Below are 26,558 nucleotides of genomic sequence, written 5' to 3'. Positions count from 1 at the left end.
TTTATTAGAGTTTCATTTAAGAATATTTATGTTGTATATTTTGACATGATGTTGACAATTTGTGTTTTAATGGTTATAAAGCTGTAACTTTTTGAAATTCAACATCTACTGTCATTAAATAATTTTCATTTGACTACCTCCATTGTCTGACCTCATCCATAATTTTGCACAACTCAGAAACTTTTAATAAATAAAAATAAGGAAAAAATGCTTAAAAATAACTATCAATATTATCCATCTAAATTACACAAAAATACAAATCTAATTCTGCCAAGCCTACATAGAGGCACTGGACCTGATTCTCACTGATGCTAGTAAAACTCCAGAGTTCTTTCTGTTTTAACTCTGTTGTAAATGAGATCAGAACTAAGCCCATTGCTTCAAAGGGGCTCAGTCACCCTACCTAAATCAGCATATTGATGGTTGTCTAGATCACCATGCATAGCACCACTTGAGCAAGCCACATTACTCCCAAGCATTTTACAGGGAAAATCTATTCAGAATAGGTATCCATTTATTTGACTAATCTGGAATGAATTTGAAGTTCTGTTTGGAAGAAATACTGGCTGTTTCTGTTCTTGAAGAATGTACTACACCTCTACCCCGATATAATGTGACCCGATATAACACGAATTCGGCTATAACGCCGTAAAGCGGGGGGAGGGGGGGCTGCGCACTCCAGTGGATCAAAGCAAGTTCAGTATAACACAGTTTCACCTATAACGCGGTAAGATTTTTTGGCTTCCAAGGACAGCGTTATATCGAGGTAGAAGTGTATTTACCTGTGTTTGAACAAGGAATTAACTGTTGAGGTGCTTGTTTGACAATAGACAACAGAAGAAAAAAGACTGCCTCTATGAAAAGAAAAAACAAATTGAACAGCTTTTTTTGCAAGACAGTCTTGCTTCTGCAAGATCCATAGAATTCCCAGTTGTTTAGATCTCAAGCAAAGCACATGGGGGAATTGGTTGCAATTAGAGCTGGGTGAAATTTTTCATGCAAATTATTTTTACACTGAAAAATTCCAGTGCAAGTGGACCAAAACAATTGATAGATCTGGGCCGATTTCAGATAATTGTTTCGGTCGAATACAACTTTTTTAAAAATGAAAAGTCAAAACAAAATGTTTTCACTTTTTTTTTTCGGAAAGACTTTTCATTTTGGAATCAAGTATAAGGGGGTAGTCGTGTTAGTCTGGATCTGTAAAAAGCGACAAAGAGTCCTGTGGCAATTTTATTTTTTTTAAATATGTTATGAAACCCACAAAGATTAAATGAAGCATTTTGTTTCGGTTTGAACAAAAAGTTTTATTTGATCCAAAATGATTTTTTTTGTTACTTTTCCAGTTTACCAGAAAAACTGGAAAAAAAAAATCTCTTCTGGGTTGACCCGAACCGATGTTTTCTTTAAGTTCAACCACCACACTGAAAAATCTGTAATTCTCATAGCTCAAGTTGCAACATATCTTTATTTTGCACATCTGGGGCCAGATCATTCTGTTAGTGTGTAACTGAGTGTGACCCAGGTGCAGCCATGTGCAGGAGCCGGCCCTTATGTTTTACAATATACAATATTCTGGGATTGATTGATAATCCTGGCAGGTGGATGGAGAAATGTAGTATTATAATGTCTTAAAAAAGGGAGAAAACTTGTAGCTAGAAAAAGAAAGTGAACTTTTGTTTTGAATATTCTCTTAAGCCAGCAGTTGGCCTTAACAACAAATTAGATTGTCAAGACTTTAGGCTGCAAGATGTCTTGTTGAACTACACAAAAACACAGTAAACACGATAAATACATCTAATTTCAAAGATACATGTTTGCATATGATTAGCCATCAAATTGACTGTGTTACAAGACTATAGAAATGCTAATAGATCAGTGCTCTGTTTCCTAAATGGACATTCGGTGGACAGAGCTCAGGGGAAGGATCTAACAGTTAAAAGTTTTTAAGATCAGTGTTAATTACGTCTTTCCTATGACTAGCCTTTTATTATCTGAAAAAGTGGGGCAGACCTGAACATTAACACGGTGTGACTATTGCAGGCTCCCCGGGGTGCACAGGGTTAGCTATCGCCCAAAGATGAGGGCTCAGATCTTCAGCTGGTGTGCAGTGACTTAGCGCCATTGAAGCAAATAGAGCAACACTGATGTTCTTGGGTGTAGAATCTGGCTCGAGCTTTTGAATGCCTGCTGTGGAGTTCCCAGTCTGATTCTTAAATGCTGTATCTGTTCTCATCTGAGGCTGGCACTTGCATTTTAGAAACAGAATAATCACGTATGGAAGTCTGATTTGAGCAGTCCTCAAAAATCACAGGCCAGATCTGCAGATGGCGTAAATAGCTGGAACTCCCCAAACGTCAGCGGAACCATGCTGTTTGCACAGCTGCTGCTCTGTCCCTATGATGGAAACCTTTGCATTCAATTCCATGAGTCCCTTTTTGACATGCTGACCATGGGGCGTTAGCCTGTCATTTCCCCACCCAGTTGTCACAGTTCTCTGCGGCAGGGTTGTATAGGGTGTGCAAATGAATGAGAGCTCACGGTTGTTTTGACAATTAGAGGCTGAATAATGCATTTGTAGCATCATTTAAATCAGAGCTCTCGGGCTGTAGCTACTTCTGTATTCCACCCCATGCTTAGAGCCTGGATTCTTCTGTGATGGAATCCCTCTGTACCCCTGGCATTCAGCTAATATGATCTTTTGTTGTGGTTCAAAGAGAATTAATAGGAATTTAAACAAGACATTAGAGGAAGTGAACACTGCGTGTGTTTCAGGGGGTTCTCTCTTTGAGGCTGGATGTAGCTTTGGAAAGCGCTGCGGGGACATTTGTACGTCTCCTTCATGATAAGATTGTTCGTAGTTGGAGCCAAATGAACTAGTCCGTAAACCTGCGCAGATGGCCAGTGACTATTCTGCCTGCCATTCTGCTGTCCTAGCAACATATGCTAGGAGATCAGCTCGGCCAAGGCATTCTTCCGACTGCCCCACTCTCCTTCTCCCCCTTACGTCTTGACCTCTGCACACTGCTCACACGCATCAGCTGTAGGCTAATGAGAAGAAACTGCTTTCTCCCCACCCCCGCACTCCAAGCAGCCTGTGTTAGGCAGTCGCGGCTCAGTTTACCGGTTGCCGTCGGCATCAGTTCCTCTGAGCCAGTAGGCCCTGCACTTTAGATGCAGTTTCTGTGGACCTGCAGAAGCAGCCCTAGAACACAGATTTGAATTGCCTGCTGATTGTTGAATAGAAAAGACTGGGTCACCACTGCGTGACTCTTGATTTTATACAGCTCTCACGCCACTGAAATAAAGAGCTGGTGGTGAATCAGGCCTTGAAATGGCAAATGTTCTATGCCGGTATATCAGGGTATCCATCTTGAGAATTAGAGGTATTGATCTGGGACCAGATTCACTGGGACACTTTGTGCTGCTGTGTTGTCTCAAGGCAGCCATGAGTTAGCTCGAACCAGAGTGACACAAAGCAGCTAGAAAATACTGGTGAATCTGGCTCTCAACATCTTTACCTGCGTTAATGTGTGAGAGAGATTTATAAGGCAGCAAGAATGGGAGCTGTTACATTTCTTTGACACCCTTCTGAGGATATTTGAAAGATCAAGGTTGGGTTTGTGATTCAGGAACTAAAGGGGGATTGACAAGATGTGGGTTCAATTCCCTACTCTGCCACAGATTCCGTGTGTCACCTATGTCGCTTAATCTCTGTGCCTCAGCTCCCACCCGTGCAATATGGGGTGTAATACTCCCTCTTGTCTGTTTTACTAGCAAACACTTAAGAGCAGAGGCTGTCTCCTGCTGTGTGTACCTCCAGCATCTACTGCAATGGACCCGGATTTTATCTGGGGCCTCTAAGAGTTAGTGTAACATCAATTAGTATAATAATGATTATGGTAATGGACCTAACATACTTCTACTGTACATTTTCTGAAATATTAAGGTGTGCTGAAAGCTTCCATGGGACTTGGCAAGGACTTTGTTAATCCAATGTGCTATTTGGAATCCTCTCTCAAAACATACCCAGGGCTTTAGCCGGAGAATCTAAACCATTCCCATCCAGGAAAGCACATGAGCACGTGCTTAACTGTAAGGTGAAGTCACTGGCACTTAGGCACATGCTGAAATGCTTTCCTGAAGTTAGGGATCAGAAGAGAGAAATTGGACAGGTTTATGGAAGTGGAAACCGTCTTGGGCTTGGTGCAATTCTAATAATTACTACTAATAAATAATCAGAATTGCTGCGTAGCCCCACATGGCAGGTATTTCACTGTCCCTCCTCTGCACGTAGTCCTCTTTCCTTGGCAAGAATCAGAAGACAAGGGCTGGGAATGTAAAAACAAAACTGAAGTCTTTTCAGTGCGATGGCTGTTAAGCCCTAATTTTACATTCTGAGAAAGCCACTGAAATGCCACTCCAGTGTCCCAGAGCGGTGTTTTACTGCTTGCCTGTCCTCTCTCCGACTCCCTCTTATTCTTGTCTTAATTTACAGGCGTCTCTGTGGAAAGGCGCCAGTTTCTTTTTTCTGGTGAGTGGGAAAAGTTCAAGTTTGCTTCACTGTAGGAAATGAAACTCAAAATTCTCCAAAGAAGGCAGCGCTCAACCAAATGGACTTCAAAATATCCAGGGTTCGCATTCCTGCCTTCTGCCATGTGGAAGCTTTTGTTGTCTCCCTCGTGATCTGGGTTATGTGCTGAGCTCTCTGGGAATGCAAACACTGATTGGAGCTTGACACAGATTTATATGCCACGCATCAGCACTAACACCCCAGTGACATTTCTCATTGCTGCTTTTGTTAGTTTGGTTTTTTTCCCATAGTGCAATGTTTAGATATTGTAATCAGCTGGGAAATCCTGTAATAAGGGAGGGTTTTATACCCAGCGTTATCTTAAGTTTCGGCCTTTAGCTACATAATAAAGTAGAGGAGAAATAAGCCCCAAATCCTTTTCCCTTCAGTTCACTAATGGCAGATGATAGTGTAGATTGAGTGTGAACGGCAAAAAGGGTTTTATTGCATTGATTGTGCAGTGGCTGCTGCTTATTATGCCGCGTTTCTGAAGCTGCTAACAGATGACTAATTGGTCGATAAATCTGTGGCACTGATTGCTGGCTAGAATCTCTGTCGGTTTCTGTGCACCGTGTCACATTATCAGATGGTGATGGAGTCTGTCTTTGCAAGACACCGCTTCCCTCTCCCTGTGGTAGCTGTGCAGACTGGCTGATTCATCCAGTTTCTCTCTCCTCTTCGGCAGGCCCAACACAAGTCGGGTTGTGAGGAGGGGAGATTATGAAGAGGTTTATTCCCTTCTAGTCCTGTTCTACAGCACTGGCTGCTTCCTTTCCTCTCTACCTTATGGCCAGCTCATGTCAGATCATCGCAGAGCTGGAGCTAGAGGCAGGGTAGTGCAGCGGACGGAGGCTGAGTTGGGAAGCTTAGGTTTTATTCGTGGCCAGTGGCTCTCTTTGAGTTTAAGGCAAAACAGCTGGCCCCAAGTTTTCAAAAATGGCCTCTGGTTTCGGATGCATTAAAGAAAAGAATAGTTTTAGAATAGAAAAAAATATTCCCCTCCCTCCCCCCCGAAGAGATAAAAGTTTCATTGTATCTTTCTTGAAAATGGACCAGGGAATTATTCTGCTTAGGAACGGACTGAAACTCCTGTAAGGTGATTAGCCAAAAGTAGATGCTCTTTCTGCAGTGCTTCTTCCTAATGCATTCAGCGACTAGCAAAGTAATATCGAAGCAGTGTGTCCTGTTCGGTGAGGTTCTGAGATTGTCGATAATAGAGGGTTTTTTCCTCTAACCTACTACACTAAATGATGATAGATATTAAATGTGACTATTCTATATCACCTTAGCTACTATTTCGCTTCCGCATCAGCTGATTACAATCTCCAGTTATTTGGTATCTGTCCAGGTATTACAATTACTGTAGCTGTTCAGTAAATACTTACAGAATCTGCAGTACAGATGGTGTAAATTGGGATAGCTCTGTTAGCTTCACCGTTTTGTTTTCATGAGTTACAATGAGATCCACTTCGTGTGACTCATGCAGAACTGAAGTCTGCACGCCGCACTTCGGAGACGTTCATTTCATGCATCACACTGTAGTCAGGTAACTATAAGAGAAGTTTCTTTCCCCGTGCTGTTTTGGGGTAGGAAGTGTACAACAGCTTTATGGGGCTGCTGTTTTAATTGTTAGGTCCGTGTGCAGCTATATGGAGTTCACGTCAGGAGAATGACACCACACAAGGTAATTCGTGGCGGTCAGCATCAAAGAGTCTTTCCGCAGTAGCAAGTGCACTAAGCATTTGGCATCTTGTAATGTGTCATGAGGAACCTGCGAAAATAGTGTGTGCCCACTGTAGCAGTCTGCTCCTAGCAGAAGAAAGAAGACTGCTGCTGTATGCCACGTACTTGCCATCGGTAAGGTTGAATTATTGCTGCAACTGTCATCAGTCTCATGGTTTTCATGATATTCTTGGTTTTTAAAAAGCATCTGTGACTTTTGCCCCATTAGGACTTTTGCATGCCAGTGGCTGGGCAATTGGATGGGCCGGTAGGTTGGGAAATATGAGAGATCCCATGTGTGAGTAAATGAACAAATGGATCTGAACAAATCCTGAATCTCAGCAGTGGGTTAGACTGGATGACCCTTGTGGTCCTTTGTAACCCTTTGATTCCAAGTGGTGGGTAAATGTGCAGGCAAACAGTTGTGTGCAATATTTAGAGACACGAGTCTTGATGAGAAGGCATGATTAAAATCTCACTCAGGCTTTACACCATCATAATGCCATTGACTTCAGTTACTGATCCTAGAGCTATTCAGTACACACCACTAATGTCGACAGAAGCAAAGCCCATGATCTAAATGAACTCCTTAAACATGAATTTATACACAGTGGCAAAGGCAATTCTCTGAGCATTCTTGTGTATTATATATCCCAAAGTAACTCATTTCACCTGTGTATAGAAATCTGAATTTAAAAAGACTCTGGGTCGAGATTTTCAAAACTGACTAGTGATTTTGGGTGTCCAAACTGAAACACCTCAAAGTGGCCTGAATTTCAGAAAGGCACAGGCCTTCTGTAAATCGAAAGCACCTCCAGGAGGACATCCAAAAATCAGGGTCATTCAAAAGCACTGTTCACTTTTGAGAATGTTGTCCTTAATCTATAGCATTGAGACTACAGGCTATAAATAGCTAATCGCTATCAAACATAAAATCCCAGTGCCTTACACAGCACATATCTGGACATTTTATCAGTCACCAAGGTACGTCAGCTTTTCCCTTTAATTGGACATAGAAATCCTCTGCCTGTAGATACACCTCTACCCTGATACCAGGAAACAATGAGACAGTGTTGATTAACATGAGAAGCAGTGACCTCAGCACACCAATAGCCTAACCGTTGTCAAGTTTTTGGTAGGCATCGCGGCAAAGGAGAATTTTAAGGAGGGATTTGAAAGACGATAACGGGGTAGCTTTGCAGACAGTTACAGGGAGTTCCTCCCAAGCGTGAGGGGCAGCCCAGGTGCTTGCTTGAACAATTTAACAGGCAGGCAGTGGAGGATGGCATCGAAGAGCTGAGGTGGGAGTCGATATTGCAGTTGCATAAGAGAGATGATAGGTAGGGTTGGGCTAGACCACAAAGTGCCTTGAAACCAAAGACAAGTCGCGTGAGTCTGATGCAATGGAAAAGAGGGAGCCAGTGGAAGACGCAGAGAGACGGGCGAGATGGTCAACGTGGCAAGTTGTGGGTAAATGTGCAGGCAAACAGTTGTGTGCAATATTTAGAGACACGAGTCTTGATGAGAAGGCATGATCCTGCTGTAAAGCAGTGGTCCCCGGCCATCAGGTAAACCCGGAGCTCCTACACCCGTAGGGAGTACCGGGTTGACCTGCTGGCCGGCCGCAGTGGTCCCCGGCCACCAGGTAAACCCGGAGCTCCGACGGCCGTAGGGAGAACCGGGTTGACCTGCTGGCCGGCCGCAGTGCTGCCCTCCTGTGGACAAACTTGAGATGACCTCGAGACCGACCAGCTGTCGGGTCAACCCGGTTGGTAGACCTGTTCTCCGGGTGGGCGATCGGAGGGCTCCCCTCTCCCCCGCCCCTCACACCGTGGGTCCCCCGGGCTGGGCGCGACCGGCAGGGTCCCTCCCGGGCGGGCGGGAGCCGCTGGAACGCTCGGGGAGGGGGGGTGGGGTGGGAGCGAATCGCACCCACTGAGACCGGGACTCAGCCACCGGGCGAGCGGCCCGGGGCGCACCCTGCCCGGCCGTGGCCAGGGACTGCCTCCCGGCCGTTCGGCTCGGGCCCATGGAAGTGTTTTCTTTTGTTTGTTTGTTTATTTATTCGTTTCCCCCCCAATTCGGCCAGAGACGATTGCCGTCGGGCAGGCCCGGGTGTCGGCGGCAGGCGGTGGGGGGAAGCGGGCGAGGAGGTGCGGAGCCGGGTGCCTACGGCCATACCGGACCGAAAGCCCCCGATCCCGTCCGATCTCGGAAGGTAAACTGTCCCAGGCCTGACTAGTACTTGGATGGGTGACCGCCTGGGAATCCCAGGTGCCGTAGGCAGCTTTTCCCGGTCCCGGCCGGCTCCCTCCTTTTCCGGGGAGGGAGGGAGGAACCGGGGCGGGGGTCCGAAAGCCCCCTCCTCGCTCCCGAGTCCCCCCCGAGGAGGACCCGTGGCTCCCGAAGCCTCGGGGGGACACCCCCGGGGCCCTGGGCGGACGTGGAGTTTGGGGGACGACCGTTAAGCCTGCCCCGGAGAGCCCGGGGGAGGACCGTTAAGCCTCCCCCCGGAGAGTTTGGGGGACAACAGGGAAGCCTGCCCCGGAGATCCCGGGAGAGGACCGTTAAGCCTCACTCCGGAGAGTCTGGGGGACGACTGTTAAGCTTTCCCCCCAGACTGCTGGGGGAACGACTGTTAAGCCTCCCCCCGGACCTGCCCGGGGTCGACTATTAAGCCTCCCCCCGCCCGGACCTGCCCGGGGTCGACTATTAAGCCCCCCTCGGAGGTCCTGAGGAGCGGTGCTGCTCTGCACCTGGTGTGGGGGGACCACCGGCCCGGAAGGCAAACCGGCCACCAGGTCAACCCGTCGAAACCAATGGGGTGACCTGCTGGCCAGAGAGCCGGCCGCCAGGTCAACCCAGAGCCCTGGCTGCCGAAGGGAGAAACGGGTTGACCTGGTGGCCGGCCGGCTTTCTTTGAAGCACTAAGTGTAGTCAAAGCGCCAGCGCTGGGAGAGAGCTCTCCCAGCGCTGTCCGTACTCCACCTCCCTGTGGGGAATAACGTACAGCACTGGGAGCCGCGCTCCCAGCGCTGGGGCTTTGACCACACTGGCGCTTTGCAGCGCTGCAATTTGCAGCGCTGGAGAGGGTGTGTTTTCACACCCTGCTGCAGCGCTGCAAATTTGTAAGTGTAGCCAAGCCCCCAGACGGAGTCTATCCCATTCTCTTTCAAGTTTGTTTGCTTTGTGGTTTGCTTTTGTAGTTGCAGATTGGAATTCAGGGGTTTCTGACACACACCGCCTCAGTACACTCTGTATTACACTGCAGAGTTGCCCGGGTAGTGTTAGGTTTGACGCTGAACTTATGAATGTTACAAAACCACTTGTCTCAACAAGGTTTGAAAATCCTCAAAAGAGCAGATTCCAAGAGACTGCTCGTTTTCCTTAAGTTAAAGCAGTGGTTTAAAAAAAACATCTAAGAAGAAAAAAGCTGGGGAGCTGAACTTTTGCTGATGCAAAGATCCCCTAGTTTCCTACTGATTGAGGATCAGGCCAGGCCTCCAACGACTCTGTTTCTCTATTTTCAGGTTTCCTTTAAAAGAAATATCACAGACATCATTTCGGGATGGTTTTGTACTCACTTTGGCTTAAGTGGCCTTTTCTTCATGTATTGTGTGGAAAGCTAAAAGCCCCCAAGGCTTTCTTGAGAGTTGATACCATCTGGTACTGCAGTGCAGAGCTCTTTACAAGGAAGTGTAAAATTCAAAGGAAGCTACATTGTGTCATCTTCATGGCAAAACCTATCCCCCCCCACACCCCTCCCACATTTGAACTAGGAGCGTCTACTGCGTCCACACGGGAGAAGGTAAAAACAATGGTTCATTGCCTTTTGTTTTATCTTACCTTTTAATAGTTGGCCGCGTGAGCAACTCAAGGACTGAGGCTATGGACCTTGTATTACTGTGACCATCCGGATTAGAAACCATCTTGCAATAGCATTGCTTTCCATACCTTAACCTCGGGGACTGAATCCTTGGGGACCAAACCAAATGTCCAAACCCACGTTTGGCTGCTCAAATGGCCATTTAGGTCTATACGGCTCCATCCCTGTAAACAACATCAGCATCTCCCCTCTCATTCAGACCCATAACTTGGCTGTCATCTTCGACTCGGCCCACTCGCTCGATCCTCATCCCCAGGTTGTGCCTGAATCTGGCTGATTCTTTTGGCATAACATCTCTAAGATTGGACCTTTCTTCTTCATCCCCACAGCTACATCTCTCGTCTTGTGTCTCAGCTACTGCAGCATCCGACTCTCTGGTCTTGACAAATCCTAGCCCACTGCTTTCCCCATGACACCCCGCTCTTCGCAACCCTCCACCGGCTGCCCCTTCTCTGTTGCATCAAACACCGACTGCTTGTTATCTCTTCCAAGGCCCTTCCCAACCTTAGCCACCCCCTGCCAGTTATCTCATTACTGCGATGCCAATCTCCTGCCTTTATTCCACAAGTCATGCCAATCTTGATTGTCCGTGTTTAAAAATGTTCAGTAGCTCCCTGGAAATCCCCACCAACCCACCTCATTGTCCTCCTTCAAAGCCCTCCTTAACTCTGTCCATGGTGGTGACAGCTACAAAAAAACTTGACTGTGGGAATGCACCCAGTGTGCTGTGGCCACTGCACTTCGTGCTGACTGCTGTCATCTCGTTCTTCCTTGTGCTCTCGCTGTCTGCTTGTTGTATCCACCTGTTGTCTCTGATCTGACTCGAAGATGGTAAGGTGTTCTGGGCAGGGATTGCCTCTTTCTTATATGTCTATACATCACCCAGCACAATGGACCCTGACCTCCAGGCCTAATAAAAATAAAGCCCCGTTATTGTTATTTATTCATAATTTGTCAAGTGTCTAAAAATGTTACAGGTACTTCACGATTACGACCTCAGTTGGACTACTCTGTGTTGTAAGTGAAGCACATGCTTAAATGCTTTACTGAATCAGGGCCTAAAGACACACGGCTGGATCCTCAGGGGCAGCCTTCTTTCTGCCACCTTTTTGCCCACTCTCCCATCCTACCTACTGAAAAGGCAGCTCATTTGCTCTTCGCTGTCACACCTAGGTTTTTTCCTTGAGTTACTATTTCCCAAGTGTCTTACTCCCATTGAATGTATCTGGTTCAGATTATTGCATGCTGTATTTTTTCAGGCTGAGTTTCATTTTTATTCTTTCCTGTCCATGTTTCTAGTTCCAGACAATCCCTTTGGGTTATTTCTCTGCCTGTAGTGACATTTGCAGAACCTCACAATTTAGTATCATCTGCAGAGTCCGAGGCATCCCACTAGACCCCCTCCTCCGTACAACACAGTGCATTGCTTTGTATATTACCCGTTGTGGCTGGTCCTTCTGCTGGTTCTCCATTTCTTTGCAATGTTCAGATCATAGCCAAGCCAATAGGAATGAATGTTTAGACACTCTATCCAGTGCTTTACTAAAGTCTTGCCATATTGTATCCACCTATGTAGCATACATACATAGTTATTTATAAAACCCTGCTGTTTAGTGTTCCTGCTTTCATCATCTTCTAGATGGTTTCAGATTTATTCACTTACTGTTGGGTCCATTATTTTATTAAGATTAAAGTTGCCCTTACCAGAGGGTAACTGGTAGACTCACATCTTTTTCTTTCTGAAAGGCTATTACTGTATTGCATTTGATTTTTTCCAATCCCTTGGTACTTCCCTGGTTCTCTCTGCCGCTTCATAAGTAATTGCCTGTGGTTCATTGAGTTCATTAGCTACTTCTCTTAAGACCCCTGAATGCATATAATCCAGATCTGCTGACATGGATATATTCAGGTACTGTGTTCACTTGCCTGTTTGTTCTTAATAGATGCGTTGACAATATCTTCATTACTTCCTAATTGTTCATATCTCTTCTATTATTTTTCTTATTAAGGAGTGATTTTTAAAAGAGGCGTTCATTTGCGCAGCCATTTGCAATTATTGTTGATGCAGGTGCCTTTCTTATTTCTCAATGGAACGACCATCTCTTCTTAATCAATTGCTTAGCATTACCATTAACTGCATTACCAGTTCCCTGACTATATTGCTGTGTGGTTTTGCTGCCGCCTCCTCTTTCCCCAGTGCAATTTATGTTCCCATGAAATCTTCATGAAGATTCTCAAAGGGCATACAGGGCATGTCTTTTTCAGAGGAGCTGTGGCTCATTGTGCCTTAATTATGGTGGGCGACATTTTCAAAAGTGCCTAAGTCCCATGTTCAAATGGGATTTGGGTTCCTAAGTGCCTAAGTTATTTTGAAAATGATTTCATCTGGTTCTAGGATCTTTTAGTGTGGCCCAACTTTCTTCCACAGACAGGACAATTTACAAAACCAGCAGGACACAATTTGATACTGAAGAAAGTACCAGCAAACTAAGTAACAATAGAGCAATATAAAAATAAGCCAGAGGTTGAGAAGTAGTCATCAGCCACTGAAGACACCCAAAATGTCCTACACTGTGGCCAAAGAACTAGCTCCTGTACTGAGTGTAAGGAGTCAGAGTGTCACAAGATTAAAGCCAGAAGGGACCACCAGATCATCTCCTCTGACCTCCTGTATAGTACAGGCCATCAACCCAGCACCCGCACACTAAGCCCAACAACCAGCACTAGACCAAAGTTTTACAGCCCACATGAGCTTGAAACCAAAACCCCATCAGGACTTCAATAACTCCTCTGGTTGCACCACACCGAGTGTGTTTCTTAATTACCTTGAAGTTGCTTTCTTGACATTTAATAGCTTTGCATTGTCACATGCTATGAACTCAGCCCAGAGTATATGGCATTCAGATAGCTCACAGTCACTACTTCCAGCCTTCCCATACCATCTGGTTCTTAATCATGTTGTCCTCTTAGGTGAGAAATATATCCAGGATGGCTTTACCTCTGGTTGAATTCTCTGCTTTAAGTTGTCCTCTGTGTAACTTTAATAACCCATAGCTAAAGTCTTTGGTGAGTCCAATATCCTGTTGTTTCAAGCTCCTCAAATGTAGTTCAGGAGCTAGAACTAGTTCTTTGGGGACAGTGTAGGGAGTATGGAGGGGTTTTAGTGGATGATGACTACCTTTTCTTGCTTTTTAGGTTAATATTGTTACTTAAAGCAGTTTGTGGCTACTTTCTTTGTTCTCAAATTGTGTCCCCCTGGTTTTGTAAATATTTCTCGCTATATATCCAACACACTTAGACAGTGAACACCATTGTGGTGTCTAAATTCAGTGGTTTTCCAAGGCCACGTCTACACTACCCACCAGATCGGCGGGTAATAATAGATCTATCAGGGATTGATTTATCGCGTCTCATCTAGATGCAATAAATCGATCCCCGAATCAACCCTCATACTCCACCTTGGCAGGAGGAGTAAGCGGAGTCGATGGGGGAGACGCAGCGGTCAACTCGCCGCCATGAGGACGGCCAGGTAAGTCGAACTAAGATACTTCGACTTCAGCCACGCGAATAGGATAGCTGAAGTTGCGTATCTTAGATCGATTCCTCCCCCCCAGTGTAGACCAGCCCTAAGTCCCTCCACTTGGGCCTCCAGAATGGAAAGAAACTTTCAGTAAATTAATGGGTTGGTAGCCTGGTCTGTGGAGGAGAGCTATACTGCTCGTTCCTCTAATGGCCGTATCATGCACTCTCTTCCCATTTGAGAAACTCACCTGTTTACACTCTCCTTGTTTGCTCCCCACTAGGTTGACATGGCCCCGCTCCCATGTCTGGCTCAGCCCTGCTCTCTCATTCGCAATCACTCACAAACTCATAATCACTTTTAAAAGTATATAAAATTAATCAGTGTCTTCCAGTAATAACAACATGTGTAGCCTGTGGGGAATACATGCTATGCAAAGTAAAAGCATCCTTAAGTAATATGGAGCAAGAAAACGTGCCCTCTTTTATTACCAATCGTCCAACCAGAGAACAGGCACAATCCCTCCCATGTGATTTAGCTGACCAATTATATGGTGCAAATAACGAATAGCAAACACAGCAGGCAATCCAGGAACAAACCCTAGAGGTTGCACTCTTCCACCCAAATTATTTGGCAAACAATTGTGAATAACAGACAGGGTCAGAAAAATCAAAAACCATTACTAGAAAACTCACAAACAGAAAATGAGCAGAATTCATTAGCTACATAATTAGCAGTTAATAATTAATCTCAACTTTGCTGTTCACTGCCTGTGGCACTTAGGGATATCCAGACTGTCTCATCGTTCAAAGCAAAGCTAAAGAAATGTGTGGTCTCTATAGCTTTAACTGTTCACGTGTGCTGATAATTTGTTCTGGTTAATTGCACAGAGCCTTGGGACAGAGCTCTGAAAGACAGTCCAGAAACACAGATTGCGGAGAGGCTGACTTTTAAACCTCTGCTTTCCTCTCTTTGCTTGTATACAATAAACTAGAACAAGAAGTACGTTTACAATTGAAAGATACAGTTTTTCAAGTAGGTTCAATCCAAAATCCTGTGGATTGTGCCCTTCTAGAAGTGAAGAATTTCTATGAAATTAGTCACTCTGACTCAAGGCAAAAGCAGTTAGGGTCCTGTTGTGCTTTTCAAACAAATTAAGACATTTTCAGCACCATTGACAGCTCCTTGGTGATAGAAAGTCTTTCTGGAAACCCCAGCAGGGTGATAAGGATCTACAAGAGACTTGTGGTCAGTTGGAAGCAAGTGCACTTCAGGAGCATTGAATCCCCCGTGACAAGTCTTCCATTCTGTTATACAGAGCAAGGACGGAACGAAGCCGGAAGAGTAAGCGATACAGACCGATGTGTCTTGATTGAGTTTTACCCTTTACCGTTTGACACAGGTGGGGCCTGTTAAACATAGGAACTAGGAATAAAAAAGGTGGTGTTTTGTTGAAAAACAAGACATTATATTTGGAAACTAGCCCGGCTGCTATAGCTCTCTAGCGTGCCAGCACCAGTCACTTCTCCCAGTGACACTAGTGTTATTATCTGTTTGTATTATGGCAGAATGCAAAATCCCGCCCCCGCCCAGCCAAGTTCAGGGCTGTCTCTGACACTTATGTCCCTGCAGAGCCATCAAATCCAAGCACTTCACAATCCTTAATGTGCTTGTCCTCACAACACCCCAGGGAGGTAGGGCAGTGCTACCATCATTGTCCCCATGAGGATCAGAGAGATGACGTGACTTAGCCACGGTGACCTGGGGCAGAGCATGGAACTGAGCTTGGGTGTCTTGCGGCTGGAGCCCAAACCGCTGGACCAGCCTTGCACTCCACTGGGCAGCGTCCACACCCAGAAGATAAAGAGACAGCCCTTGCCCCAGAGAACTGATCAACAACACGGGCCAGGCAGACGGGTTGGTGGGAGAAAGCTGGTATTATCACCCTGTTTTACAGATGGGGAGCAGAGGCACGGAGACATTTGAGTTGCCCAGGGTGACAGAGGATCTGCCGCACGTGACATGGGCCCTCCCATTTATTATATTTTTAAATCAGTATTTTCACATTGCTTGAAAGTTGTTGAACAGTCCAGAAAGAAAAAGTATGTAGGGCCCCATACATAGTCCTTGCTCCCCGTGCACACTCACTATGGACCAGCGCCAGGCCAGGTGCTGCAGCTCCGAGGTGAGTCAGTGGTGCGCCAAAGCTGAGCCTGCCTCATTGACTCTGTCATAACTATAAAGGGAAGGGTAACAACCTTCCTGTATACAGTACTATAAAATCCCTCCGGGCCAGAGGCACAAAATCCTTTTACCTGTAAAGGGTTAAGAAGCTTGGGAAACCTGGCTGGCACCTGACCAAAAGGACCAATAAGGGAACAAGATACTTTCAAATCTGGGGATGGGGGCGGGAGGCTTTGTCTGTCTGTTCTGGGTGCTTGCTGGAGACAGATCAAGAAAGCAAGCAATCCAGCTCCATTAGAATTAGTAAGTACTAGCAAGGGAATGCGTTAGCTTACTTTTATTTTGGCTTGTGATTTTCTCTGTGCTGGGAGGGAGGTGTATTTCTGGTTTTCTTTCTGTAACTTTAAAGTTTTGCCCAGAGGGAAATCCTCCGTGTTTTGAATCTGATTGCCCTGTGAGATTATCTTCCATTCTAATTTTACAGAGGTGCTTCTTTTACCATTTTTCTTTCTAATAAAGCTCTGTTTTTTAAAGAATCTGATTGGTTTTTTTAGTGTCCGAAAAACCCCCAAGGTTGGTCTGTCCTCATCTTGTTTATTCTCAGGCCTCCCCAGGAAAGGGGGTGTAGGGCTTGCAGGGATATTAGGGAGGAGTAGGAACTCCAAGTGGTCCTTTCCCTGAGTTTTGTCTAATCACTTGGTGGTGGCAGCGTTACCTAATCCAAGCTACAAGGAAGAATTTGTGCCTTGGGGAGTTTTTAACCTAAGCTGTTAGAAATAAGCTTAGGGGGTCTTTCATGCGGGCCCCCACATCTGTACCCTAGAGTTCAGAGTGGGGAGGGAACCCTGACAGACTCCAACACGTGTTTCACCTTGGCTAGCGGGCAACATGTCACCCTTAGAACGGACTTACTGAATCTCACTTTTTTGTACTCGGTGAGCAATGTTAAACACCTTCCTTCCACACTGAACGCCAGATCTCCAGCTGAGGTACATCCGTGGAGCTCCATTGTGGACAAAGCAGCTACACTGCTTTAGAGCTACACCAGCTGAGGAGCTGACCCTTAATTTTTTGTAACAGGTGTCACCATTACAAGGCTAGCAGCATCACCTCTCTCCCTTTCCTGGGTTCTTTGTGTGCACCCTGACAGGGGTCTCCCTAGCCTGGGGGGTAATCTTCAATTCTCCCATTTCTAGACTGGGCTTGGGCTTGGGCTGCTGTCCAGGAGCGACGCCAGCTTTTTTGCTGCCCTAGGCAGCAGACGGTCCCGCCCCCGAAATGCCGCCTCCAACAGAGGCAGCGGAAGGTCTGGCCGCTGCGATCACCGCCCCCCAAATGTTAGCGCCTAATGGGTTGTGCCGTCCCTGCTGCCGTCCCTGTGGATCAACTGTGCTTACCGAGTGGGTCTGACAGAGTTTTGGCACATGTCATTCTTCCCTTTGGGAGCCTGTGAATGGTGAATATAGTGACCAACCAGCCTTCTTATGTCAAAGTACTGTTTATTTTAAAACAACAAGCAGTCTGCATGCATGTCTACCTTACCTACAGGCTAACCATCCCCTGATGGTAACCGAGGCAGGCCTGATTTCTTCAGACAACCCAGCAGGGTCCCTGTGTCTCAGCCTGGGTCCTCTGAACAACTCTCCCTATGCCTCCAGAGCCCCTTCTAAACTACTTTCCTCCTTTTGATCTCCCGTGTTCGTGGGCCTTTTCCTGTCCTGGCATTGTGTCTTAACAACCCTCAAGTGTTTTCAGAAAAGTGGCTTATCCTGAACCATTTTCCTTCCTGCTTTATTTTCTTTCGTCTCCTTATCAAACTAGATCAATATATCCAAACAGCCAATATCCCAGTCACCAATATACAGGATTCATAAATCATTAAAGAGCAGCTGCAGCTCCATCACAATGGGTTTGATGCTTTAAGTTTGCAACTATTTGCTGTCTTGTAGCTATATTACTATATTTCCATAACAGCAGCTGTGCAGCACTCCAAACTCCAATGCATGTTTCATTGGTAACTACCAAAAGCAACCATGAGTGTACATCACACAGAATGTCTGTAAGGAATTAACATCACAGTTTTCTACTTGTAATACATTGCCCATTAAATGTGAACTTTAAAGAGCTAACCAACAGCAGCATCAAAAAGCCAAAAACAAAGAACTCACATCCTGTGAAAGGCTTTTCAGTAAAACAGACGGATAAGAACTTTGTTGTGTAGTCTACGACGTAGGAGTTTCCAGACTAGATCAGAGGTGTGGTCTGATGTCCTGTCTCTAACACCGGCCAGCACCAGATTCTACAGAGGAAGGTGCAAGAAGCCCTGCGGAAAGCACTTGTGGATTAACCTGCCTATGGGGGAAATTTCTCCTCAAACCCAGCCTGTGCCCTGAAGCATGAGGGCTTCGATTGCCTCCAGAATTCCTGTTATCTTTTCAATCCTCACTATTGTAACTCTGGATACTCTTTTTATCCATATAAATGTCCAGCCCTTTTTAAAAATCCCACTGAACCCTTGACCACAATGATATCTAGTGGCAATGAGTTCCACAGACTAATTGTGCATTGTGGAAACAGATTTTTCTTGACTGCCCACTGGCTTCACGGAAAGTTGTGCTGCAGGATAAAAGAAAGAAGGCAACAGTACTTTAGTGCTGGAGTAGTGACTGTGAAGTTCTTACAGGGTATTGGTGGACACCACACATTTAGTTTGGATCATTTGGAACAGCTACAGTTACACAGGATAAAAATAGAGAGAGAAACCTTTCTGTTTCTACACATAACCCAACCGCCTACAGTTGGGGGTGGGAAGGAACGGCCTCAATAGGCAGGTTATTCCATAACTGTCATGACTCCACTTGGAAGAGGTTGGTGGCAGAACCGTAGATCTCCTCTACAGACAGGCATTTGTTACTGGATGAGATGTGTCTTCCTTTCCACCCCAGACATCATAAGTAAGGCTGGTCTTTGTGGCTGTTGCAAAGCTTCTGATTAGTAGTGAATGAACCTACGGCCCTTTCTTCTCACCTAACACAGTACGAGGGGCTGAGTGTCATTTTGGGTGCTGAGTCTTCAGTAACAAGGTTGCCTCACTCTAGCACCTCGGATTACTCAGGGTAAGAGCCCACAGGCCGAGACTTGGGGTCTGTGCGGTTCCAGGCAGGTGCTGCTTCTTCATTTCCACCAGGAGCCCAGCCACAGCTGCCACTAAAAGGTCCTGAGAAGCAGAGTTCTGCAGGAAGTCCTGCCCTAAGGGACATGAGTGACAGCCCGGTGTGATTCCCTGATTGGCCGACGCTCCCCACATAAACCATGAAGCCATTTCTGGGAGGTGTGTGAGCATCCCAGACCTTTGGTGTGCTTCTGCCTTAGAGCCTGCCTTGCTGCTCCTTACTGTGACTTGCCTTCATCCCAGACTCCTGGCTCAGCCTAGGGTCAGCTCCTCACCCTGATCCCAGGTTTACTGTCTTCAGCTTAAGACCACTGCTGACCTCACTGAAAGACCCTGGCCTGGCTTGGCCCAGGTTCTCACCTCACGTTCTCCATTTGGTAACAGGCTCTGATCCTGCAGGAAAATCAGGGAATACCAGAAGTCAGATCACAATGTTCATGTGACCCCCTCTTTGTGTAGGTTTCACAGGGAGATTTTCAAAGGCACAGAAGGGAGAGGTGCCGTATTCTCTTTGAAAGTCCCAACCATTGTCTCTCAATGGGAATTAGACACCGAGCTGTCATCTGAATATCTCCCCGAAGTCGTTAATTCCAGGAACACTTTGCTATTTGCTGTTCAGGAGCCCTTGACTCAGTTGGGGTCCAGAATGAACAGTGCAAGAGGCAGACGGTTGCAAGAAGAGAAAGGATGTTCTCTTGTCTTTAAGGTGCCTGTGACCCAAGGGACCTGAGTTCTGTTCCTAGCTCTGCCACTGACTTCCTGGGTAACAGGGACCACAGGTCTTGAGCCTTGCTCCACCCAGCTCGTCGTCCCTAGTAAGCATCGACCTGCCACCCTGCAACCAGCTAGTGTCAGAAAAGGAGCTGGACTCAGACAGAAGATTCCAGTCCTGGAATCCAGTTGGCAGAATGATAGGGGACCTGACTGGCACACAGCTCTATATAAGCCCAGCACAAGAACAGGAAGCTGTCCATGCAACTGGATTTTCTCTGCTTCAGATTGCTTCCTCTGTGATGTCTGCGCATACAGTCTCCTGGTAGCCTGACCCTGCCTGCCTCCTGACACTCTCGGTTTGCCTTCTGGCTTCTCTCGGACTCTGACCTCTTGGTACTGGACCTGGCCTGACTCCTGCTCTGACCACTAGGTCAGACTGCCTGTGTCCTGGTTGTGACAGTAACACTGGATAAGACAATTAAAATACAGATGCACCAGGGGCTGAATTAAGATGGCACGGGCATTTCCTGGGGTTTCCTAGATGCTAAGTGCCAGACTGTTTGCTGTTAATGGTATTTGAATATAAGTAATTATTTATCCTATGGCAGCACGTAGAGGCCCCAGCTAAAATCAGGGCCTCCTCGTGATGGGCACTCCCTGCCTTGAAGATTTTACAATCTAAACAGATAAGATAGGAACTGAGGCACAGAGCGATTAAGAGATTTGCCCAGGGTCACCCAGGGAGTCGGTGGCAGAATCAGGGTGTCCTGAATGCCAGATCAGTACTTTAACCACTAGACAAGAGGTTCTTCTAGCTGCTCGCCTTGTAGGCCCACTTTTCCTCTCCCGCTGGCCAAACATCTGTGGAATTCCACTGACTTCAGTGGTGTCGCTCCTGATTGATATTGGGGTGAGGCAGACCAGAATCAGGCCGAGAGAATGTAACCTGAATCCACTGATGAGATGTGAGCCTTTAAATTACATAAATCAAGGGAGATTGTTCAAGGCCAAGGAGCCTATGAGAGAACAAGCAGCTTTTGCAGGCGATTCAATGGCAAAGCGGAGATGTTAGTTAACTGTCACGGCGCACAACTCCCAGACTTTCATAGCACACGACGAAAGGAGCACCAGGATGCCATGGTATAGAAAGAAAAATTGCCCCATAAAGCTTTGTACCTGCTACACTGCTGCTTTCTTGGATATTTCTGGGCTTGGGCCAGGACTGGTAAATCTTTGTTTAAACAGTTCATTGGGTTTAAACACAATTCAGATCAGTGTAAACAGGTCGAAACAGTGGAAGGGCAGAGCTACAAAGGGAGTAACTGAGTGGAAGAGAAGTGATTAGACTGAATGTGGACAGGGACAACATTGAAAGACAGGAAGCTTGAGATCTGCCTATGCAAAAGTGCACACACGACACTCAGTTGCACACCTACCATTCTCTGCATGTGATTTGATGTATAAATGACTATTTGGGAGGCCAAATGGCCATGTGATGCACAGTCTCCTGATTGCCACATGCAGCTGATGGTTCCCAGGAGTGTTGGTGCACACACATTTTTGCATGCAGACCTTAAGCCTCGGACTTTGACAATTTGGCCCGAAGAGCCAGAAAGGAGTTCCATGTTTGTGAGCAGACAGCGGCTTGCTTGTTCGGAATTGTGAGCAGCTAAAATCCTTTCTTTGCCATAATTTAAGGGATGTTAGAAATCAGTGGGAGCTGGGTGCCTAGCTGCTAGTGGGATTTTCAAAAGCATCTAATCTGCAACCAGGGGTGGCAAAATACCTTTATAAACCTGGCCCTCAGCAGCTTGTTTGTGGTTTGAAATTAATGCACTACGCCTGTCAGGTGACAATGGCCGTGTTCAGATATGGCGGAGAACCAGTATACCAATAAGATCCTTGTAGCTGTTCCTTTATATGGGAGATGCGGTGAGTGGGAATGTAGATTTATTAACCCTCCGGGAAAGGTGTTATCTATAGCAGTGGTATAATGAAAGTTCAGTGCTCGTGAAAGTTATCTATTAAATGTAATTTTTAATAAATGAAGTTCAGTTTTATCAACTGCTGGTCGCTCCAATTAATACAATTCAGTGAATTTATTACCTTTTAAAACAACCATAATTAAATTTAAGATGCTGTTATAGATTTAGATGATTGTGCTTTCGGAGCCTCCTCATTCTGACCTGCAGAACATTCCCTAAGAAGCCAATTTATGTGCTGTTCAGTACAGATTATAATTAGATCTGATGCTCCTGTTGTGTTTACAACGATGAATCTTATTACTCTTTATTTGTCCCATGCTGGAATTGACAGTACCTGCATTTTGTAACAACTGATACCTTTACCAGCCTTTACTGGACATTAATTTGGTGCTAATTCTGTGTTTCTATGGACATCTTTAGCGTTATTTATTTTATCCATCTGATTGCAAACAGACCAGTATGTCCGGCATCTTGCTTACTCAGGAAGGCCCATTTGCCCTACTGGGACACCACCAGGGGAGTAGCGTCAACATCTGTGGATCTGTTTGCATGATCAGGCTCTAAACTAAACAAAACCACAGAAAATGTGCATACACTTGAATAATAAACACCCCACTTTTCAGTCCGTAGCTGAACCCAACTTTCTGACGTTTGCACGTTAGTATAAGCAATAGATGTACCTTTCTGATACTTTTTCTAAGATCAGCTGTGTCTGTAACATCTGTCCTTTATCAAAGATTGGGGGGGATAGATCTGTTGGTGGGGCCAGAGTCTTCCCTCCTTTACACCAGTACCTTTGGTAGGGTCACAGTTGTGACACAGGATAGAGCATGTCGCAGATGGTGGTGCTCTTTGAGAAGAGTCAGATGAACCAAACTATACCTCAGTAGGTCCCATCAGCACCTTTACAAGAATTGCAGTAGCTCAGCAAGCCAGGATACCACATATGCAGCCTCCCCTACGTACAGCTCCATACTAAGCAATGTGTCTGTCGTGACTCTCAGAGCCTGTGTGGAGCATCTGAAGGGTTTAAGGGACGATAACTTGTCTTAAGACGGGGTGGCCAACCTGAGCCTGAGAAGGAGCCAGAATTTATCAATGTGCATTGCCAAAGAGCCACAGTAATACGTCAGCAGCTCCCCATCAGCTCCCCCACCCTGCTCCCAGCGCCACCCGCCCGCTGGCAGCCCAGCCAATCAGTCCTCCCCCTCCCTCCCCACACCTCCCAATCAGCTGTTTCGTGGGGTGCAGGAGGCTCTGGCAGAGAGGGGGAGGAGTGAGGGCACTGCAGGCTCAGGGGAGGGGGCGGGAAAGGGTGGCGTGGGGGCAGGGCCTGTGGCAGAGCCAGGGGCTGAGCAGTGAGCACCCCCCACCCCGGCACATTGGAAAGTTGGCGCCTGTAGCTCCAGCCCCGGAGTCGGTGCCTGTACAAGGAGCCCCTTGTCTTAAGAGAGAATAATTTGGCAAATATGGTCTCAGTCCAAAGAGAAAGGGGGTTGGGATTTTTAAGGTCACAGGAATGAACAAAATAAATGCATGACATTATTTCCATTTGATTTGTTTAGAAATTTAAAAGAGCCAGTTTAGAAATCTAATGTGTGCCACGCCTCGCCAATGGCAGAAAAAGTCAGGAATATCTTCCAGAGCCAAGTCCAAGGAGGTGATTCATAAGGATGGCAGAGTGATTCTTCTTCTCTGTCACCTGTATTACAGTGGTGCCTTCAGGACCTGCTCTGGGCCCCATTGTGCTAGACACACACACACCAAAAATTCTGTCCTGGCCCCAAAATTCCTTATAACCTAAGTAAGAGTTTGTCATCCAAGCAAACTCCAAATCCTCCTGACTCAAGCATCAGTCACAAGTGAGCCTGAGCTACTCCATGACCCAGGAAACTGAAAGTAAAAAATTACCATATTAACTCCCACTCACAAGCACAAAGGGGATGTTCTGCCCTTTGAGCGTTAGGGCGCATGGGGCCTCCATCAGCCTGGAAACAGGCCTGTCTCGCTGGGTATTTTTTCACAGTCCCTTTAATGGGATTCTGTTCTGCTCGTTTGGATTTCCCAGCCCCTGTTCTAATAGCAGCGGATGTAGGAAAGAAATGGGACCCCGGTGTCAAACCAGAGTTAGCACTTAGTGAGAATATCACCGGGCAGATTAAACGAGAAGCTGCTTTTTAGACAACATGTTGCTACCAGGGCCGGCTCCTGCCGCTGGTGCAGATTGGCAAAGCTCAGTGGTGACACCGGACATGGACAGGACACCGGCTGAGGGACTAATCGGTAACTCTGTCTGTGCTCAGACTGTTTCCTGTCCACGTGATCACATCGCGCCTCCTGACACAGGTCACCTGGTGTGCTGAGACTGGCAGCTGGTTGCGTTCCCGGTCGAGGCACGTATTGGGTAAATGTTCTGAGAGCGCAGTGGATGGAGGTGGCCTGTTGGAGAGACTCATGTCTGGTAAAGTTCCTCTGCGCGGTGCCCATCTGCCCCTAGGCTCCAAGCCCTCAGAGAAAACAGACTTGAGAGAACAAAGGCTCCTGTTTTGTCAGAGAAACTCTTTTCTCCCCATCCGAGTCAGGAAAATCGGGGCCAGCAGGAAAATGAAAAAGTGGAGAGGGACAGAATTAAAAACTAACTGGGTGCAAGGCAAGATTATTGATCAACATCTCCAATCCTGCCAACGCAGGGTCATGGCCAGGGAAAAGGGGGCCTGGCCAGGACGACCAATTGCCCCAGCAATCTCTGTCAGCACTATGGCCCTGGTGACCATTATTTAGAGCAGCCTTGAGGCTGTTATAATCTGCACTGGTGTAATGTCCCAGTGCTTGGCCATTGGGAGGATTGGACGGCTGCAGAGGGGGTGTAAAGCCACCGTTTCCTTGCACACACATAATGCCTTGTAGTGAGCACAGCTCAGCTGGACTGGAGAGTCCAGCCCGCTATCCTTTCTTTTTCTCTAGCAACACTTGCATACATGGAGGGAGGAGAGGTCCACTGGCTTTAGGAGGGGAATTTTTTTCAGCTTTTCCAGAGAGGAATTTAGACTGTTTTGTTAGATACTCTTTCTTCCCGTAAGATCGGTCCTTTAATAACAGGCCAAGCCCTCAGTGGGGATAAATCGGCAGCGCTCCATTGACTTCAGTTGCGCTACGCAGATCTCCACCAGCTGAGAATCTGTCCCATTACTTGCAGACTGTGTCCCAGAGGGGAGCCGCCTGCAGCCCGCTGAGCTAAATCACTGTTAGTTGCACGCACTGTTCCCGCGGCTGCGATCCCATTCATCGCAAAGAACGTAATAGCGATGACATGCAACAAATGAGCCCCCCATTTCCCAGACAATTTGGAAATGCCACCAGACGTGCATTCGCAGCCATCTAGCCGCGTGCCCTATGCCAGAGAGCAAACGGCCGCAATCAGCAGTCATTATGCCGACATTCCTTGAGACGTGACTCAGCAAGTCATTACAGAAAATGACACTTTTACAGTTGTTACGTGTATGCCTGCCTTTCACAGTGATTTATTTGCAGCAGTTTGCACTGCATCCGAGTGAGGCACTAATTTCTCAAATAGCTTATTTCTTTTATTCCTCTCCTGGCTTCCCTGTATCAGCACATTATCTGCTGTATGCGCTGACGCTTCCTTATTAGTCGAACGCCAATTGCCGAGATATCTGCTTTTGTCAGATCTGCAAGTGTCTTCAAAGCAAAGGTTGAGAAGTGGCTGGCAATCTACTCGGATGCCCATGGAAGGATGGGATTGAGAAACCTGCATCATGTGATGCTATTCCTGCCTCATGAGGCATTGTAAACCCTTCCCAAAGTAGCCTGCGGCCAGTTGCACAGTGGGATAGCTACCCACAGTGCACTGCTCTCTGTGTCGATGCAAGAGCTGCTGGTGTGGATGCGCTCTGCCAACACAAGGAGCATCGTGTGGACATGCAGCATCAGTGGTTTAATTAAAGCGGCACAACTTTTGTCGACAAAACTCTCTGGTATAGACAAGGCCTTAGTCACTTTGAATTGTTTTTCCAATTCCTAGCTGACTTTCTGCTTACAGCAGATGGTGATAAAGTTGCAGCAGACGATTTTCAAAACTCCACCTTTAGAAACAACCTTTAGAGAACCTAAGGTTTGATTGGCATTTTTGCTACGACCCCTTTACACCCCCCCAGGTAGTGCAAACGGGCTTAACGCGAGTGTCAGTTAGTGCAGCATCCTTGTCCGAGCAGTGGCAGGGGGCTTCAGTGGACATGAGAATCAGGCCCCAGTAAGGACGGGCTGCTCGAAAACATACCCAGTGCTGCTACTGGAGATTAGAACGTTACCAAGACCGTGTGAAATTAAACATGCCAGGGTTTCAACTTAAATTAAAAGTTGCTAACAGCAACAGTGTACGAGGCCAGAAGAAGGCTGAGCACCGACTGTCTCTTCCAGGGGTCAAGCTGAGCTCCCAGGGGAAGGGAAATCTCTGAGACGCATGAGAGGGAATGAAAGGATTTCTGAAAGGGCTTCCTGGCTGAAAAGGATTGAGCCCCATCTTATTTACAGCCCCGGGCATTTGAATGTATTCTGCCTGGGAAAGGAGATGCACTGTTCTTGTGTCTGTGTGCGCAGGGCCAGTGGGGTGGGCATGTTTGTGTGTCAAACGTCTCCTTACCTTTAACGTCTCCTTTCTAGCCTCCTGTGAGCTGACCCTGTGCTACTACAGCTCTGCCTACCTAGCCCTGCTGCTTACCCAGGGTTTATACCACAATTACCCATCTCTGTCTCACTTGATTACTGAGCATAGCCTTTGCGTT

The 26,558-nt window shown here is 46.6% G+C and overlaps 1 protein-coding gene and 1 non-coding gene across 12 annotated transcripts in view; both read left to right on the top strand.

Moving 5' to 3' along the window:
* The window catches only part of TRIM9 (tripartite motif containing 9), a 127,908-nt gene that overhangs the window by 13,730 nt on the left and 87,620 nt on the right, over positions 1–26,558 (top strand). The window lies entirely within an intron of this gene.
* On the top strand, positions 8,463–8,581 carry LOC123370546. The gene has a single exon (XR_006579450.1). It is a non-coding gene; the product is annotated as a 5S ribosomal RNA (ribosomal RNA).

Source organism: Mauremys mutica, chromosome 4 (genome assembly GCF_020497125.1).
Source record: "Mauremys mutica isolate MM-2020 ecotype Southern chromosome 4, ASM2049712v1, whole genome shotgun sequence".
NCBI lineage: Eukaryota > Metazoa > Chordata > Testudines > Geoemydidae > Mauremys > Mauremys mutica.
This window is presented reverse-complemented; position numbering and strand designations above follow the sequence as displayed.